We start from the raw sequence: 18,703 nt of genomic DNA on the forward strand, positions 1-18,703 counted from the left end.
TTCCCTCCTGCCGTGTCTGTACATAGCAACCAGCAAAATGGAGGCCCTGCAGATTGGGCAGAGCCAAGGAGCAGGTATGTCTGCAAGAATTGCATCCAGATGTTTTATACAGAGAAAGGGCTGACCAGCCATATTTGTTTTCACAGTGACAAGTGGCTGTCACCTCAAAGGAAGCAGGACCAACAGGTGAAGGTGCGCGTGCAGTAGGTTCTGTGTTCGCAGGGTGCTCACAGGCTTTGGGGGAGGGAGTCAGTGGCTGGGTGTCATTGTCTCAGGATGGAGGCGTCCTCCTGGGGAAGCCTGGGCAGGGACCAGGAGTCAGGCTGCGCTGCTCCGGGGGGCAGGCTGGCGCTTGAGCCTGGAGTGTCCCCTCTGCCGCCTGCCTATGGTTCCTCGTAGGCTGCCATCTCTTCTCTGTCGGTGTTTGGGTGTCCGGCATGGAGTTTTTCAAGCCTCTGAGACAGGCGCTGAGGCCGGAGGTGGAGGCACAGAGCCCCCCAGGAGCCTGGAAACCCTCGACTGCATGAGCACAGCTCCTCTGGGGACGCCTGCGTCAGAGCCTGTGGGCCCAGTGAGCCAGCCCCCGGGGAGCACCGCCAGGGTGGGTACTGGTCGGTCCACTTCCTTTCCACTGCTTCCTGCACAACCTGCCAGTGGAAGCCATGGGCAGAGCCCAAACCAAGCGCCACAAAAAATCTCTCCAGAACAGCTTGACTTGCGCGTTAATTCATCCACCTTCCATGCCAGCCCTGTGGGGGCAGTGCCGAGGACACCATGGTAACAGGGACAGCCCCAGCCTGGCGTCCTGGGTCTGCCAGTCCAGGTGAGTAGATGGACCCATGTCAGACAGTGAGGACTCAGACTGGGCTGGGCTGGGAGGAGGAGCAGAGGGACTGAGGGGACCCCAGAGACCCCGCCTGAGGAGGTCAAGGAGGACTTTCTGGAGGGGGTCAGAGCTGAGACCTGGAGGATGAGGAGCAGTAAGACTGGTAGAAAGAGGGGAGATTGTGTGGAGGTGGGTAAGAGATGTAAGTTCGTGGGATCAGCCATTGCCGCCTGGACTGAAGGGTCCCACCTGGAGAAGCCCCCTCCAGGCCAGGCGACAGGGTTCATAGATCCCCTTGTCCATATCATGGAGCTGCGGTCATTTTTCATCTTGTGGTGCTGTTGCACTGCATCTCCGGCCCCATCTCTATGTGCCAGTCATTTTAACAAGTTGACGCTGGCCTCATACATCTCCGAAACCCTTTGTATCAGCGCCTCTCCTTGGGGGTGTGTGCACATGAGGAAGCTTCCCGCATCATACATCCATGCCGAGAGTCTGGGGTCTGGCTCGGGCATGGTGGTCCCGCTCGGCCCCCTTGTTGAGGCCGGCTCGGACCAGGGTGTTGGGTGTTACATTTCCCTCTGGCTCCATGGGCAATGCCCTTGCCTATACGCGTGCCCCCTTAAAGACTGAACTGTGCACACGTGGCCTCAAGTCACCCCCTGTGGCTTTGAATTCTCTTCTCCAGGGAAAAGACAGAGACAGCGAGGAGAGTAGCCAGCCCAGAAAGTGGAGAAAGTGCCTGCGGCCCAAGGCATCGTTCCTGCCTCCCGCTCCTTATGCCTTTGGGGAGCCGGGCCCCGAAGGAGGCCACCAGAGCTGCCTGTGGTTTCCGGTGCTCCTGGTGGACCACTCCATGCAGGGACTGTTCCAGTGGTCTCCCAGTATGCTGCCCCTGCTGCTGAGCCCCATCCGGGAGGGGTCTGGGCTGTATTTAAACACTGTTCCATGTCCACTCAGGATGATTCTGACAAAGTCATCAGCAGCAAGCTTGGTGAGTGAGGCTCAGGCATGTCATCTCTGACCATCACATGGCAGGCCTGCTATGGGCCAGATGCAACTCAACATGTAGCATTTGATCCAGGGGTTCTCTCTGGCCTTCGGCTGTGTCCAGCCTGGGGGTCCCATGGCTGCTCAGAGGTATCCCAGGATGATGTGGAACCAGCAGCCTTCTAGGTGCTGAGAATTTTACAGGCAGAAGGAAAATATGGAAGCCATTTAGCCTGACCACCCTTCTGTCTGTCCTCTTGAATAATTTTGTTAGCAGCTTTATTGGTACATAATTCACATACCATATGAACACCTATTTAAAATACAGTGTTTTTTAGTAAATTCATAGACTTGTGCATCCATCGCACCATGTAATTTTAGAGCAATTTCATCACCCCAGAAGCAGCACTGTACATTTGCAGTCACACCCCCCCCACAGCCCCCATCTCCCCAGCCCTGGGCAACCACTGATCATCTCTAATCATCATGGATGCATCTACTCTGGACATTGCATGTAATTGGAATCATACAGTATGTGGCATTTGGCATTTAGTTTATTCATTTAGCATAATGTTTTCAAAGTTCATCCATGTTACAACATATACAGTGCTTCAGTCCTTTTTATGGCTGAATAATATTCCATTGTGTGGATACACAAAATTTAACCATTTATACCTGATGAGTATTTGGGTTGTTTCCATCTTTTAATTATCATGAATAATGCTGTTACGAACATTCACATACAAGTTTTTGTTGGACAAAGGCTTTCATTTCTCTTGAGTTTATGCCTAGGAGTGGAATTGCTGGGTCATAGGGTAACTATGTTTAATGGTTTAGTGCCAGACTGTTTTCCAAAATGGCTGAGCCATGTTAATAAATTTCGATGCACATTGCATGCAAGTTCCAATTTTCCACATCCTTGCCAGTGATTCTTTATAAATTATAACTTCCCTAGTGGGCATAAAATATCTTATTGTGGTTTTGATGTGCATTTCTCCTATGGTAATGATGTTGATATCTTCCGATGTGCTTATTGTCCATTTGTGTATTTTCTCAGAAGAAATGTCTATTCAGATCCTTTGCCCCTTTTTAAAATTGAGTTATTATCTTTGTATTCCTGAGTTGTAAGAGCTCCTTACATATTGTGGATGCAAGCCCCTTATTAGATATATGATTTGGAAATTCTCTCCTGTTTCGTGTCTTATCTTTTCATTTTATTTATGGTATTTGCGGTACAAGAGTTTTTATTTTTTGTCACTTGTGCTTTTGGTGTTGTATCTGCAGTTTTGCCTGACTAAAAGTCACAATTGCTTTTTTTAAGTCAGTTAAGAAAAGAGAAGAAATATGCAATTATGCTGACTTTTACTCCTTTCTCTTCAAAGAGTTTTGTAATTTTAACTCTTACATTTAGGTCTTTGATCGATTTTAAGTTAACTTTTATATATTATGTGAGGTTGGAGTCTAAATTCATTCCTTTGTGTGGGGATATCAGTTGTTCCAGCACCGTTTGTTAAAGAGATTATTCTTCCCCCCATTGAGCAGGTGTGGCACCTTTGTGGAAAATCCACTGACCATAGTGATTTTAGATTTTTCTTATTTTTTAATACAGACAGTTACAACTGTAAGTTCCCTCAGAGCATTGCTTTAGCCACATTCCATAAGTTTTAGTATGTTATATTCTTCTTTCCATTTATCTCAAAGTATTCCCTAATTTATCTTTTGATTTCTTCTTAAATACACTGATTATTGAGGAGTGTGTTGTTTTATTTCCACATATTTGTGAATTTTCCAAATTGTCTCCTTTTATTGATTAATAATGCAATTGTTTTGTAGTCAGAGAACATGCTTTGTATTAAGTTGTTCCTTTTAAATGTATTGAGACATGTTTTATGGCTAGAATATGTTCTGTCCTGAAGAATGTCCTATGTGTGCATAAGAATATATTCTACTGATGTTGGGTGGAAGGCACCAAAAATGTTCCTATGTCTTGTTTTATTCTGTATGGTTGTCCTATCCATTACTGCAAGTACTGAAATCTCCAACTATTGTTTTGAATTGTTTATTTCATACTCAGTTTTGTCAGTTTCTGCTTCATGTATTTTTGGACTATGTTTTTAGGTGCATATATGCTTATAATTGTCATATCTTCCTGATGGTGTGATTGTTTTTTCCATGAAGTGACTACAATGTTCTTTATCATCACTGCAATAATTTTATCATTATCTCTAGTTTTTTTCTTAAAGCCTAATTAGCCTAACATTAGTACCATTCTGTCTCTTTTATGGTTGTTTACTTGGTATATTTTTTCTGTACTTGTATTTTCAACCTGCTTATGTTTTTTAAAATAAACCATGTCTCCTATAGATTATATTAGTTGGATCATACATTTTTTATCTAATCTGATGAGCTCTGCATTTTGATTGGTTTATTCAATCCAGTGTCACTTAATGTTACATTGTTATAGGGAGGTTTACATTTGCCATTATGCTTTTGATTGTATGTACCTTGCCTTTTTCTCCTCCTGTTCCTGTATTCTGGCTTTCTTTTATATTAAGTGTTTTCTATTGTAACATTTTAATTCCTTTAGTTTTTCATTTTTTTCTTAATCATTCCTTAGTGGTTGCTCTAGGACTTAAAACTACATCTTAACGTTATCAGAATCTGTTCAGATATATAATAACTTACAGTGAAATATAGAAACATTACTCCTATACAGCTCTATTTCTCCTAACCCTTTTTCTCTTAATATGTATATATGTACTTTATATATATATTTCATTTTCTATATGTGTGTGTGTATATACATACAAATCCAGCAATACATTGTTTAGTTCTTACATTATACTATTTTGTATTATGTAACAAAAACTGAGAGAATAAAGGAAAGCAAGCATTATTTATACAATTTGTTATGTAACATTTTTAGTTACCATTTCTCATCTCTTCATTTATTTATTTCTGTGGATTGGAGTTACTGTATGGAGTGTTATTTCTCTACTCCAATGCATCTCCCCTCTGTTGTGCTGTTGTTGTCATATATATGTTTATAAATTACAGGCCTATAACACTAATGTTTCATGAATTTACTTTTTAAGTCAAGAAAAGAAAAAATATGCAATTATACTGCCTTTTATAATTACCTACATAAGTACATTTACCAGTGTTTTGTATTTGTTTGGATTCAGGTTACTATCTAATGTATTTTTTTTCTTTCAGTCTGAAACTTCCTGTAGTATTTATTTTCATTGTGGAGGTGTAATTCACATGTCATACAATTCATCCCTTTAAAGTATACAATAGAGCAGTGGTTGGTACATTGTCAGAGCTGTGCAACTGTTGTTACCATCAATTTCCAGATATTTTCATCATGTCCCAAGGAAGCCCTGTGCTCAGCATTCGCTGTTGTCCCTCCCCTCCCGACCCTGTCCCCAGCCGTAGGTAACCACGAATCTACTTTCTGTCCTGTAGGCTCGGCTCTTCTGGACAATTCATGTAAGTGGAAATCATACGATCTGTGCTTCTTTGTATCTTCTTTCAGTTAGCATAAAAACTTAGGGTTTCATCCATGTTGTGTATATCAGAACTTCATTTCTTTTCATGCATGGCTGAATAATACTCTACCTTTAATGTTCCTTATAAGACAGGTCTGCAAGTAACAAATTTCCTTGGTTTTTATTGACCTAAGGATGTCTTTTTTCACCTTCATTTTTGAAAGGTAATTTGCTGGATATAAGATTCTTGGTTGACAGTTTTTACATCCAGCAATGAGATCATGTTGTCCCACTGCCTTCCAACTGCTATCATGTCCGATGAGAAGTCAGCTGTTAATCTTACTGGGGTGTACATCTATATCATGTTATTTTTCTCTTTTTGCTTTCAAAGTCCTTCTCTTTGGCTTTCAGTATTTTGACTATGATGTGCCATATGGAGAGCTCTTTTGTTTATCCTACTTGGAGTTTATAGAGTTTCTTGGATGTATGTATTGTTTTTTCATCACATTTTGGGCATTTTCCACCATGAAATACTTTAAATATTTTCCTGTTCCTTTCTCCATTCCTCCTTGTATTCCCATTACACATGTTGCTGCACTTATTGATGCCCCACATTTCTCTGTGGCTCTTCATTTTCCTTCACTTTTCTCTCTGTTCTTCAAAATCCATCATCTCCATGGATCTCGCTTTAAGTCGGCTGCTGGTTTCTTCTGCCAGCTCAAATCTACATTTTGCTTATTGTCCTTTCTTAACTCAAAAATTTCCATTTGGTTCTTTTTTTTTTTTTAAACAATTTCTACTTCTTAATAGTATTCTCTCTTTGCTGAGCATTTCTCATTGTACCTTCCTTTAGCTCTTTAGGCATGAGAGCTGGGAGGAGAGGGACCCCTGTGTCCCTGGCTGCCCCTCCCTGGAGTAGCGCCCTCCAAGTAGAGCTTCTGATACACAGTGCATGGGGTTGGTAGGTAAGGGAGCAAGTCATGGCTCAGGTGCCACAAACCCACTATTCTTACCGACATTTACTCAGTTGTCCTGAATGAATATTTCTTAAAATGCTGTATACCTTCAGGATAACTTCTGGAGACTTTAACTGCTTTAAAAATAATTTTTACCGGTTACTTTGTTGTTTTACAATTTGTCTTTCTAGAAGTCCTAGTCCTCTTCCACATGATCTTTTTAACAATTTTTGTTGTGACAAGAAGAGTGAACATAAGACCTACCCTCTAACAAATCTTTTAAGTGTTCAATGTAGTATTGTTGGCAGTGCCGTACAGCAGATCTCTAGACTTTATTCATGTTGCTTATTTGAGACTTTACATTCGTTGGTTAGTAACTCCCCATTTCCCACAACCCTAAACCTGGCCACCACCATTCCACCCTTTGGTTATATGGATTTGACTATTTTACATACTACATGTTAAGTGCATTCATGCAGTATTTCTCTTTCTGTGACTGGCTTATTTCACTTAATGTTCTCAGGGGGTTCATCCATGTTGTTTCATATAACAAAATTTCCTTTTTTCAAGGCTAAATAGGATTCCATTGTATGTATAAACCACATATTCTTTACCCATTCATGTGTCGATGGGCATCTTGGGAGTTTCCACATCTTAGCTATTGTGAATCACGTTGCAGTGAACATTGGAGTGCAGGTGTGTCTTTGAGAGGCTGATTTCGATCATTTTGGGTCAATACCGACAAGTGGGGTTGCTGGATCATACGGTAGTTCTACTGTTCGTGTTCTGAGGGAGCTCCCGACCTTGCAAGCTTGTGAACTCTACGTTCAGCTGCTCTACAAAAACAGGTATAAGGGGCCCCTGCATCCCTTCCAGTCGGTGTTCTTGAAGCTTTCTGTTGCGTGTTTTCTAGATCAAGTGGATGACTCTTCTGGCAGCCATGTCATCAAGGATGACACCAAGCCCCACGTTCGAATGTGAGTTTGAACAGACTTAGAACCTGGGGGTCCTACCAAAGTGGGGATATTATTACCTACCTTGTGTTCCCCCAGAGCTCCTTCCTTACAGGGGTGTTAGCTTCTCTCTGGGAGAGAAGTGGTAGATTTCTCTGGGTGTATGGGGGATGTTCCTCCAATGTTCCTTCTTTCTTGGCATCCCATAGTTGGGCCCACGGGGACAAATGCCCAGGACCCTGGGGACATAGGTAGAACTGGTGAAGGCACATGTGAGGCTTGAGTATCCATGGAATGTGACTAGAGGGATGTGGCCATGGGTGTAGAAGCATGCCAGGCATCAGCATACACCTCCCCTGTCCTGGACCCCTAGAGGGGAACCTGAGGGAGAAGCCTGGTGGTAAAGAAAATTGGAGGAAGGGAGTGTAGCTGGACGGTATCTAGAACACTTGTCCATGTCTGTCCGGGGTGACGAATACTCAGCAGATGCATCTGGGAGATGACAGACGTTTCCACAGAACAGGGTTGTGGCCTGAGAGCAGGGCACGTCACACATCTCCATCTTATTTCCCATCTTAGTCACATGTGTATGTCTCGTGTGTGGCCTCATTTCAGACGCATCAGGAGAGGAAACAAGTTTCAGGCCGAGATCCCGGAGCTCCAGGAGCGCCCTACAGCCGAGACCATTGAACATGGAGCATCTCTGGTCTGGAAGCCATCGGACGATGCGATTAGCAATCCAGAAACACCGGATAGAGGTGGCTGAGACATGGTGGCCAAATTCCCAAGGGCTCCCCCCTTCCCTCATCTCCAAGGAGTTCCTCCTCCCAGTTCTCACCTGGACCAAGAAGCAGTATCCCTGGGTGGGGTAGCAGGCTGTGGGACCAGGACGTCTCCACCCCACCCCATTCTTCTCATGCAGTAACCATCCAGGTCATCCTGAGCAGGTCCCAGGAGCAGGGTTTCTGCCCTTCCTCCCTGTCCTTCCCGTCACTTACAGTGAAATACGGAAACATTACTCCTATACAGCTCTATTTCTCCGAACCCTCGTGCTCTTATTATTCATATATGTACTTTATATATGTATGTGTATGTGAGTGTGTGTGTTTATAAACCCTGCAAAACATCGATTCTTATATTATACAATTTTGTTTTATGTAACAAAAGCTGAGAGAATAAGGGAATGTAAGCATTATTTATACAGTTTGTTATATAACATTTTTCGTTACCGTTTCTCATCTCTTCATTTATTCCCGTGGATTTGAGTTACTGTATGCAGTGCTATTTCTTTACTCCAATGCATCTCCCCTTTGTTGTGCTGTTGTTGTCGTATATATGTTTATAAATTACAGGCCTATAACAGTAGTGTTTTATGCAATTACTTTTTAGTTCAATTAAGAAAAGAGAAAAAGTATGCATTTAGACTGACTTTTATAATTACTTATATAAGTACATTTACCAGTGTTTTTTGTTTCTTTGTTTGGATTCAGATTACTATCTCATGTCATTTTCTCTTTTAGTCTGAAGAACTTCCTGTAGCATTTATTTTCATTGTGGAGGTGTAATTCACATGTCATACAATTCATCCCCTTAAAATAAACTATACAGTGTTAGTTGGTTTTTCAGAGCTGTGTGTGCAACCGTTGCTACCATCAATTTTTGGATATTTTCATCATGCCCAAGGGAGCCCTGTACTCAGCAGTCACTCTTGTCCCTCCCCTCCCGACTCTGTCCCCAGCTGTAGGTAACCACAAATCTACTTTCTGTCCTGTAGGCTCGGCTCTTCTGGACATTTCATATAAGTGGGAATCATACAATGTGTGCTTCTTTGTGTTTTCTTCCAGTTAGCATGAAAACTTAGGGTTTCACCCATGTTGTGTATATCAGAACTTCATTTCCTTTCATGGCTGAATAATTCTCTCCCTTTAATGTTCCTTGTAAGATATGTCTGCAAGCAACAAGTTTCCTCAGTTTTTATTTACCTAAGGATGTCTTTTTCCACCTTCATTTTTGAAAGGTAATTTGCTGGATATAAGATTCTTGGTTGAGTTTTTACTTCCAGCAATGAGATCATGTTGTCCCACTGCCTTCCAACTGCTGTCACGTCCGATGAGAAGTCAGCTGTTAATCTTACTGGAGTGTACATGTATATCATGTTATTATTCTCTTTTTGTTTTCAAGCTTTTTATCTTTGGCTTTCAGTATTTTGCCTAAGATGTGCCCAGATGGAGAGCTTTTTGTATTTATGCTACTTGGAGTTTATAAGTTTCTTGGATGTATGTATTGTTTTTTTTGTCACATTTTGTGCATTTTCTGCCATTAAATACTTTAAATATTTTTCTGTTCCTTTCTCCACTCCTCCTTGTATTCCCATTGCACGTGTTGCTGCACTTATTGATGCCCCACATTTCTCTGTGGCTCTTCGTTTTCCTTCATTCATTTATTTTTCTCTCTGTTCTTCAAAATCCATAATCTCCATGGATCTAGCTTTAAGTTGGCTGCTGGTTACCTCCGCCAGCTCAAATCTACATTTTGGTTATTGTCGTTAACTCCAAGATTTCCCTTTGTTTTGGAAAAAAAAACAATTTCTACCTCTTAATTGTATTCTCTCTTTGCTGAGCATTTTTCATTGTACCTTCCTTTAGCTCTTTAGGCATGAGAGCTGGGAGGAGAGGGACCCCCTGTGTCCCTGGCTGCACCTCCCTGGAGTAGAGCCCTCCAAGTAGAGCTTCTGATACACAGTGCATGGGGTTGGTAGGTAAGGGAGCAAGTCATGGCTCAGGTGCCACAAACTCACTATTCTTACCGATATTTACTCTTTTGTGCTGAATGAATATTTCTTAAAATGGTGTATACCTTTAGGATAACTTTTAGAGACTTTAAGTGCTTTTAAAATAATTTTTACCAGTTTATTTGTTGTTTTACTCTTTGTCTTTTCAGAAGTCGTCATCCTCTTCCACATGATCTTTTTAAGAGTTTTTGTTGAGAAGAAAAGAGTTAACATAATACCTACCGTGTAACAAATGTTTTAAGTGCAGTATAGTATTGTTGGCAGTGCCGTACCGCAGATCTCTATACTTTATTCCTCTTGCTTAACTGAGACTTTACATTCATTGCTTAGTAACTCCCCATTTCTCACTACCCTTACCCCTGGCCACCACCATTCCACCCTTTGGTTATATGAATTTGAGTATTTTAGATACTATATGTCTAAGTGCATTCATGCAGTATTTCTCTTTCTGTGTCTGGCTTATTTCATTTAATGTCCTCAAGGGCTTCATCCCTGTTGTTGCATATTGCAAAATTTCTTTTTAAGGCTAAATAGGATTCCATTGTATGTATAAATCACGTAATCTTTTCCCATTCATATGTCGATGGACATCTTCGTTGTTTCCACATCTTAGCAATTGTGAATCTCGTTGCAGTGACCATGGGAGTGCAGGTGTCTCTTTGCGAGCCTGATTTCTGTCCTCCTGGGTCAGTACCCACAAGTAGGATTGCTGTATCATACGGTAGTTCTATTGTTAGTGTTCTGAAGGAGCTCCCTGCCTTGCAATCTTGGAAACCCTGCTTTCAGCTGCTCTACAAAGGCAGGCAGAAGGGGCCCCTGTGTCACTTCTAGTCAGTGTTCTTGAAGCTTTCTGTTGCGTGTTTTCTAGATCAAGTGGATGACTGTTTTGGCATCTGTGCAATCGAGGATGGCACCAAGCCCAGCATTAGACCGTGAGTTGGAACAGACTTAGAACTTGGGGGTCCTTCCAACGTGGGGATATTTTTGACCTCCTTGTGTTCCCCCAGAGCTCCTTCCTCACAGGGGGGTTAGCTACTCTGTGGGAGAGAAGTGGTAGATTACTCTGGGTGTATGTGGGAAGTTCCTACAATATTCCTTCTATCTGAGCATCCCATAGTTGGGCCCACTGGGACAAGTGCCCAGTCCCCTGGGGATCTAGGTAAAATTGGTGATGGCACGTGTGAGACTTGAGTATCCATGGAATGTGACTAGAGGGATGTGGCCATGGGTGTAGAAGCATGCCAGGCATCAGCAGACACCTCCCCTGTCCTGGACCCCTAGAGGGGCACCTGAGGGAGAAGCCTGGTGAAAAAGGAAATTGGACAAAGGGGGTGTAGCTGGACGGTATCTAGAACACTTGTCCATGTCTGTCAGGGGTTACAAATACTCCCCAGATGCATCTGGGAGATGATAGAGGTTTCCAGAGAGCAGGGTTGTGGCCTGAGAGCAGGGCACGTCACACATCTCCGTCTTATTTCCCATCTTAGTCACATGTGTATGTCTTGTGTGTGGCCTCATTTCAGACACATCAGGATAGGAAGCGAGTTTCAGGCCGAGATCCCGGAGCTCCAGGAGCGCCCTACGGCCGAGACCGGTGAATATGGAGCTTCTCTGGTCTGGAAGCCATCGGACGATGTGTTGAGCAATCCAGAAACACAGGATAGAGGTGGCTGAGACATGGGGGCCAAATTCTCAATGGTTCCCCGCTTCCCTCATCTCCAAGGAGTTCCTCCTCCCAGTTCTCACCTGGACCAAGAAGCAGTATCCCTGGGTGGGGTAGCAGGCTGTGGGACCGGGACTTCTGCCGCCCCCCATTCTTCTCATGCAGTAACTATCCAGGTCATCCTGAGCAGGTCCCAGGAACAGGGTTTCTGCCCTTCCTCCCTGTCCTTCCCTTTGCCTGCTTTTCAGGGAGCTGTGAGGGAGACAGGGACAAGGAGCCCCTCGGTGTGCTTTTGGGGACGTCTCCTCCCGGCATTCACTGACTCCCTGTGTCTCCCCTTTCTCACACTCTTCTGGGGACGTTTGCTGGGAACAGTCCCTGAGCTCTGCAAGATGGCGTCCAGCGCGATGCCAGGAGGGGGCACCAACCTGGAGCTCGCTCTGCACTGCCTGCACGAGGCCCAGGGTGACGTCCCGGTGAGCTGGAGGCAGGGGCGGGATTGGTGGGTCCCTGGGAAGACCCTGCCCTGGTGAGGCTGGGGATCTGGTTCATGTAATGTGCCATCTGCGGGCTTTGCGGCTCATGAAAACTAAAGAAAGGCCACCCATCCTTCTCCCCAGTGGCTGTGGGGTTGATGTCGTTGTCAGTTGTAGGGCAAGTGTGCAGATGGGGCCCAGTTAGTCAGTTATTTACCTTGGGCAGCAGCAGAGCACCAGGTTCCTCCGAGATCGCAGGGGCAGGGGGAGCGGAGCCCAGTAGACTGACTCAGGTCCTGCACTGATCTGGTTTATCATTGGAGCTTTACCTTTTTTATTAAAAACCCATGTACAAAAACCCCTGATGCAACAAAAATATCTGCTTCCTCCAAGGACCTGCTTCACAATCCTGAAGTTTAGAAAATAAAAGTGCAACTCTGAGTAGTGGAAAGGGGGGTCATGTCACCCGAGTTAGGGCCCGAGGAGTCAGTATTGCCAACTATAGTTTTCCTCAAGTTACAAGGTAGTGGCTGCCACATAGTGGGTGCTCAGCAGAGTAACCAGCACATGTGTGTTTGCCCTCATGAGTGTCGTGGCCCTGGGGCACGGCTGGCTTTGGGGCCCCCCTCGGTCTAATGCTCTGCCTCCACCATTTTTGAACTTAACAAATTTTCAAAAAGTCTGCATTTTCATTTTGCTCTGGGCCCTGCAAGTTCCATGGCCAGTCCTGATCGGGTTGACACTGTTGAGCAAGACAAAATCCTTCTCCGTGGGGATTGCATTTTCATTTTAGGACAGTCAAAGGGAAATCTGTCTTTAAAAGTTGTTAGTGATTAGTTCTATGAAGAAAATAAAGTGGGGCGTGGCACAGGCAGGGCTCCTACAAATGCCAGTCCTTGACGAAGGAAGGAGCTGGCACAAGAATAAATCTGCACACTGCTTCCTTCGTCAAGAAAACCCTACTATGAGAAAAACCCCAGCTGCACCCAGTATGCACAGTGACGGAGCCGGTATGTCCCCATGCAGTTCGCAGGCCGCGGCCAGTCCACGGCCCCACCACGCTCTGAGTAGCCCTGGAGTGAAGGAGGCTTTAGGGGGGCCTGTAAGTGTTTCTCAAGTGGATGAAAGGATGAAGGCAGGCCTCCACCTCACCTTCCCTCCCTCAGAAAGTAGCCTGCTTTCCTTCCTGCTCCAGGTGGCCCTAGAGACCCTGTTACACGGAGGACCCCAGAAGCCGCTGACTCACCCTCTTGCCAACTATCACTACGCAGGTACTGGAGCGAGGCTGCGGGGGTGGGTGTGCCCGGCTAGTACCCGGGAGCCAGTCGGTCTCGGCGGCAGGCTCTGCTTGTGCCTCTGGGTGTTCTCTTGGGGCCCTCCTTCTCCTGCCTTTCCAGAAGGGCCTTTCCTCTCCAGGAGACCTCAGGGGGTGCCTGTCTCTCCTGGCTGGGTCCTCCCTTCCCCCTTCCAGTGGTTCCCTCACCGTCTGTGCCCAGCCAGGAAAGGGATCCCCTGGCCAGGGAGAGGTGAAGGCGGGCTCAGATGCAGTGGCTGAGCACCCCAGCCTGGGAGTCAGGCAACTGGGGGTTGCTGCCTCCCGTTGGCAAGTCTGTTAACCAATGGAAGCCTTGATATTACATCTGTAAAGTGGGGATAGTACTGATCCCAACCTGCTGAGGTTTTTCTAAGGATTGTATGAGACAAAACAGAATTCTTGGCACATACTTGGTACTCGGTAATGACAGCTTTAAAAAGGGCAGGCTGCATTTCAGCCACGGCTGCGGCCGCAGAACTGTCCTTCTCCCTCCTGTTTCTCTGATAGGTTCAGATGTCTGGACCTCCCAGGAGAAGATTCTGTTTAATAAGGCATTCCAGGCTCATAAGAAGAACTTCCACTTGATACACAAGACGGTAAGGTGTACGTGTGGGCTGGTGTAGACAAGGCCTCGACTCACACCGCTGAGCCGAGCTAGAGCTGGAGGGCCTATCGGGGTGACACGCTGTTCACACTGTAAACAGTTGGTAATTTAAAAAAGCCACTGATGTGAACAATTCCAGACAGTACAGGAATGCCATCACGTGCTCAAAGCCCTCCGCACCCATCCCCGTTGTCCTACTTCTGAATGATGACCTCTGACTTTGGCTGGGCACCTCAGGCATTTCTTTCCCTGTACAGATCTTACGTGCACATACACATGTATTTAGAAAAGGATGCGATCATACTACACTTCATGTCTGCTGATGTTTTTTGTTCTTTTAACTTGATAAACACAAAACTGCACATAACAAAAATGTACTATTTCATGTTTTGACATATTTATACCTGCAAAACCATCACCATAGTCAAGATAATAAACACATTCATCACCCCCAAAAGTTTCCTCCTCCCCTTGGTAAATTCCTTTTTCCTACCACCCCTGTCCCTCCCTAATCACCTCCTTATCTTCTTTCTGTCACTCTAAATTAGTTTGCATTTTCCAGAGTTTTCTATCTGTCCTGCAGCATGTGCACTGCTTGTCTGCCTTGTGTGTCTTCTTACACTCAGCATCATTATTTTGAGGTTCATCCATCTTATTGTGTGGACCCTTTTTCTTGCTGCGGAGTATTCCATTGTGTGGACGTAACACAGTTCATTTAATCATTCACCTATTGATGGACATCTGTGTGGTTTCCAAGTTATCTGCAATTATAAATAAAGCTTCTGTGTACATTCACATTCAAATCTCTACATGAACAAGTTCTGTTGGTGGGGGGTAGGGCAGCAAATACTTAGGAAAGGAATGAGTGGCTCACATGGTAGGTGTATATTTAACTTTTCAAGAAAGTGCCAAACTTACGCAAAGGGGCTGTTCCATTTCACATTCCCACCGGCAGGTACAAGAGTTCCAGTTGCTCCACAACATCTCCAGCACTTGATATGGTCGGTTTTTTTAAATCGTAGCCATTCTAATGGGTATGCAGAGGTATCTCACTGCATTTCCCCCTGACTAATGTTGCTGAACAGCTTTTCATGTGCTTGTTTGCTATCTGTGAGCCTTCTTTGGTGTCTGTTTGCTTCTTTGCCTTTGTTTTCACTGGGATGTTTGTGTTTTTATTGAGTTGTAGAAGTTCATTATTTGTTCTGGGCACAAGTTTTTTATCCAGATATATGCTTTGCAAGTATTTTCTCCCAATCTGTAGCTTTTTAGTCTTTTAACAGTGTCTTTTGAAGAAAGTTTTAAATTTTAATTAAATTCTATTGATTAATTTTTCTTTCATGGACCATGATTTTGGTGTTGTATCTAAGAAATCTTTGCCTAACCCAAAGTCACAGAGCTTTTCCTCTATGTCTTCTTTGAGAAGCTTTATAGTTTTAGGCTTTACATTTATATGTACGGTCCTTTCGGGGTTAGTTTTTGTATGTAGGGCATGGTATGGATTGCAGTTCCATCTTTTCCTGTGGATATTTAGTTGTTCCAGTGCCTTTTGTTGAAGAGGCCATATTTTCTGCACTCAGCTGCCTTTGTACCATGTCAGATAGCAGTTGGCTGTATATGTATGGGTTCTTCTTATATGTATTGTTGGATTCTATTTGTTAAAACTGTCTCTGGAATTTCCCCCGTGTCCATGGTGGGTACTGGCCTGTAGCTGTCTCTCCTGCGGTGTGTTTGTCTGGCTTTGGGATGGGGGTAGCGCTGACCTTGTAGAATGAGTTCAGAAGTGTTCCCTCCACTTCAATTTTTTTGGGGAAGGGTTTGTTTAGAATTGGATTACTTCTTCCTTCCGTAAATATTTGGGCCTGCAGCTTTCTTTGTGGGGAGGTTTTGAAGTGCAAATTCAACTTATTTAATAGATATATGGCTACTCAGGTTATCAATGTCCTTTTGAGTGAACCTTGGTAGTTTTTATCTTTCAAGGACTTTTGTACATTTCTTCTAAGTTGTCTGATGTATTAGCATAAAGTTGTTTATTATATTCTTATATTCTCCTTTTTGAATTTATAGACTATAGTGATAGCCCCTCTCTCATTCCTGGTATCGGTAATATATCTTTTTATTCTGATCTGACTAAAGGCTTATCAATTTTACTGATTTTCTCAAAAAACCAGTTTTGGCTTCCTGGTTTTTCTCTATTTGGTTAATTTATTCTGCAGTTTCTTCTGTTTGCTTTGTGTTTAAATTGCTCTTCTTTTACTAGTTTCTGAAAATGGAAGCTGAGCTCATTGATTTCAGACCTTTCTTCCTCCCAAACATGGGTTTGTAGTGCTGTAAGTTTCCCTCAAAGTACTTCTTTGATAAGTTTTCTTATTTTGGGTTTTCATTTTTATTCAATTCAAAATACTTTTTCATCTCCCTTTTGATTTATTTTTTGAAGTATGAATATTTAGAAGTGTGTTAGTCTCCACATATTTGAGGAATTTGCATAGTTCTTCAGTTAACTGATTTTTCAATTAATGCCATTGTGACCAGAGAAATACTTTGCATGACTTGAATCCTTTTAAATTTATTGACCCTCTTTTATAGTCCAGAACATGGTCTACCTCTTGGTAAGTGTTCTTCGTGCACTTGAAGGAGGTGTACCTGCTGTGGGTGAGTGGAGCTCTGTAAATGAGAGTTCGTTGTGGCTCAGAGTGTGGTTTAGGTCTTCCACCCCTTTACTGTCTAATTGTTGCAGCAATTGTTGAGAATGGGATATTAAAATGTTTTCCTATAATTGTGGGTCTATTTTTCCCCAAAGTTCTATAATTTTTTGCTTCATATATTTTGAAGCCCTGGTGTAGACATATGAACTTTTAGGATTCTTATGTCTTCTTGATTAATTGACCCTTTTATCATTATGAAATTATTTACTTTATCTCTGGAAGTACTATTTGCTCTGAAATCTACTTTTTTCTGATATTAGTATATCCAACCTCTCCAGCTTTCTTAAAAATGGGTGCTAGCATGCTATATCATTTTTTTAATCTCACTTTTAAACTATTTAGCCTTTACAGCCTAAGTGTGTTCTTATAAATAACATGTGTTCAGTGTTGCTTTTTTATTTCCTATTATTCAGCCTTTTAAATTAGGGTGTTTAGAACATTCACACTTAATGTTGTTATTGAATGGTTAGGTTTAAGTCCATCATCTTGCTATTTGTTTTCTATTTGTCCCATCTGTTGTTTGTTTCCCCTTTCCACTTTTTCTGCCTTCTTTTGGCAGAAAAAATTAATGTAGTAAATTGTAGGATTCTGTTTTATCTCCTTTGTCAGCTTGTTGGCTATAACTGTATTTTATTATTTTGATGGTTGCTTTAGGGTTAATAGTATGCATCATTAACTTACCACAGTCTCCCTTCAAGTGATTTGATAGCATTTCATGTGCAGAATGAAAACCTTCCAGTAGTGTACTTACATTTCTCCTCCTGGCCTTTATACAATTGTTGTTATGCATTTCATTTTACATATGTTGTAAACCCCACTATACATTGTTGTTATTTTTGTTTAAATGGTAAATTATTTGTAGATAGCTTTAAATAATAAAATGTCTTATATAGTTACCCATGTACTTACATTTTCATTGCTCCGCATTCCTTTATGTAGATGCATATTTCCATCTGGTATCATTTTCCAGAAGGAAATAAATGTAAGTCATTTAACATTTCTTAAAGTGCAGATTTGCCAATAATGAATTTTTCCAGCTTCTGTATAGCTAAAAAAGAACCTTTATTTGGCCTTCATTTCTAAAAGACATCTTTGTTAAGTGTGGAATTCTAGCTTGACAGGTCTTTTCTCTGTAATTTAAAGAGGTAATTTGCTTTCTTCTGGCTTTTATTATTTTTCATAAGAAATCTCCAGATTTCTGTGTCTTTGGTCCTCTCCATATAACATGTCTTTTTTTTTCTGGCTGGATATTTGTCAGAATTTCCCTTTATCACTGGCTTTGAGCAATTTTATTATGATGGGCTTTGGTGTGCTTTCTTCATTTTTCTTTCTTGTGCTTGCAGTTTGTTGAGCTTCTTGTATCTGTGGGTTTATAGTTTTCCTTACATTTGGGGAAATTCAGTCTTGTTTCTTCAAACATTTCTTGCATCCCCCCTTCTCCTTTGGGGGCTCCACTTAGTGGGTGCTGGGCTTCCTGCAGTTGTCCGGGAGTCACCGATGCTCTTTTCATTTCGACTGATTCTTCTTTTCTCTGTGTGTCTCATTTTGGATGATTTTTATTGCTATATGTCTAAGTTCAGTAATCCTTTCTTCTGCAGTATCTAATCTGCAGTGTAGTTTTCATCTCAGACATTGTAATTTTAATATCTAGGAGTTCTTTTTGGGTCTCATTAGTGTCCCATGTCTCTACTTAACTTTTTCAACATATAATGTACAATTATAATGACTTTTAGTGCCCTTTCCTGCTAATTCTAACATCTGTGCCCATTCTGGGTTGATTTTGATGGATTGATTTTTTTCCCATTATATGTCACATTTTCCTGCTTTCTATGCCTGGTAATTTTTCAGTGGATTCCTGGCATTGTGAATTATAGCTTGTTGAGTGCTGAATATTTTTGTATTCTTAGTAAGTATTCTTGAACTTTGTTCTGATACA

At 42.7% G+C, this 18,703-nt stretch overlaps 1 protein-coding gene and 2 long non-coding RNA genes across 4 annotated transcripts in view; 2 read left to right on the forward strand and 1 right to left on the reverse strand.

Moving 5' to 3' along the window:
* LOC130680903 (zinc finger protein 541-like) overlaps positions 1-18,703 on the forward strand; it is a 507,420-nt gene that overhangs the window by 19,746 nt on the left and 468,971 nt on the right. The gene's annotated exons all lie outside the window — the stretch shown is intronic.
* LOC130680920 (uncharacterized) lies at positions 750-7,890 on the forward strand. The gene is made up of 4 exons (XR_008993954.1): positions 750-823; positions 1,515-1,820; positions 7,177-7,240; positions 7,832-7,890. It is a non-coding gene; the product is annotated as an uncharacterized LOC130680920 (long non-coding RNA).
* The window catches only part of LOC130680917 (uncharacterized), a 477,927-nt gene continuing 466,876 nt past the window's right edge, over positions 7,653-18,703 (reverse strand). Inside the window, exons 1-2 of one of the 2 annotated variants that reach the window (XR_008993950.1) lie at positions 12,364-12,551; positions 7,653-7,924 (exon numbers count right to left, since the gene is read on the reverse strand). This is a non-coding gene — a long non-coding RNA (uncharacterized LOC130680917). Of the gene's footprint in view, positions 7,925-11,029; positions 11,624-12,363; positions 12,552-18,703 lie in introns of those variants that run through there. The other variant, XR_008993951.1, reaches the window with a different exon arrangement.

This window comes from Manis pentadactyla, chromosome 15 (assembly GCF_030020395.1).
Source record: "Manis pentadactyla isolate mManPen7 chromosome 15, mManPen7.hap1, whole genome shotgun sequence".
Lineage (NCBI taxonomy): Eukaryota > Metazoa > Chordata > Mammalia > Pholidota > Manidae > Manis > Manis pentadactyla.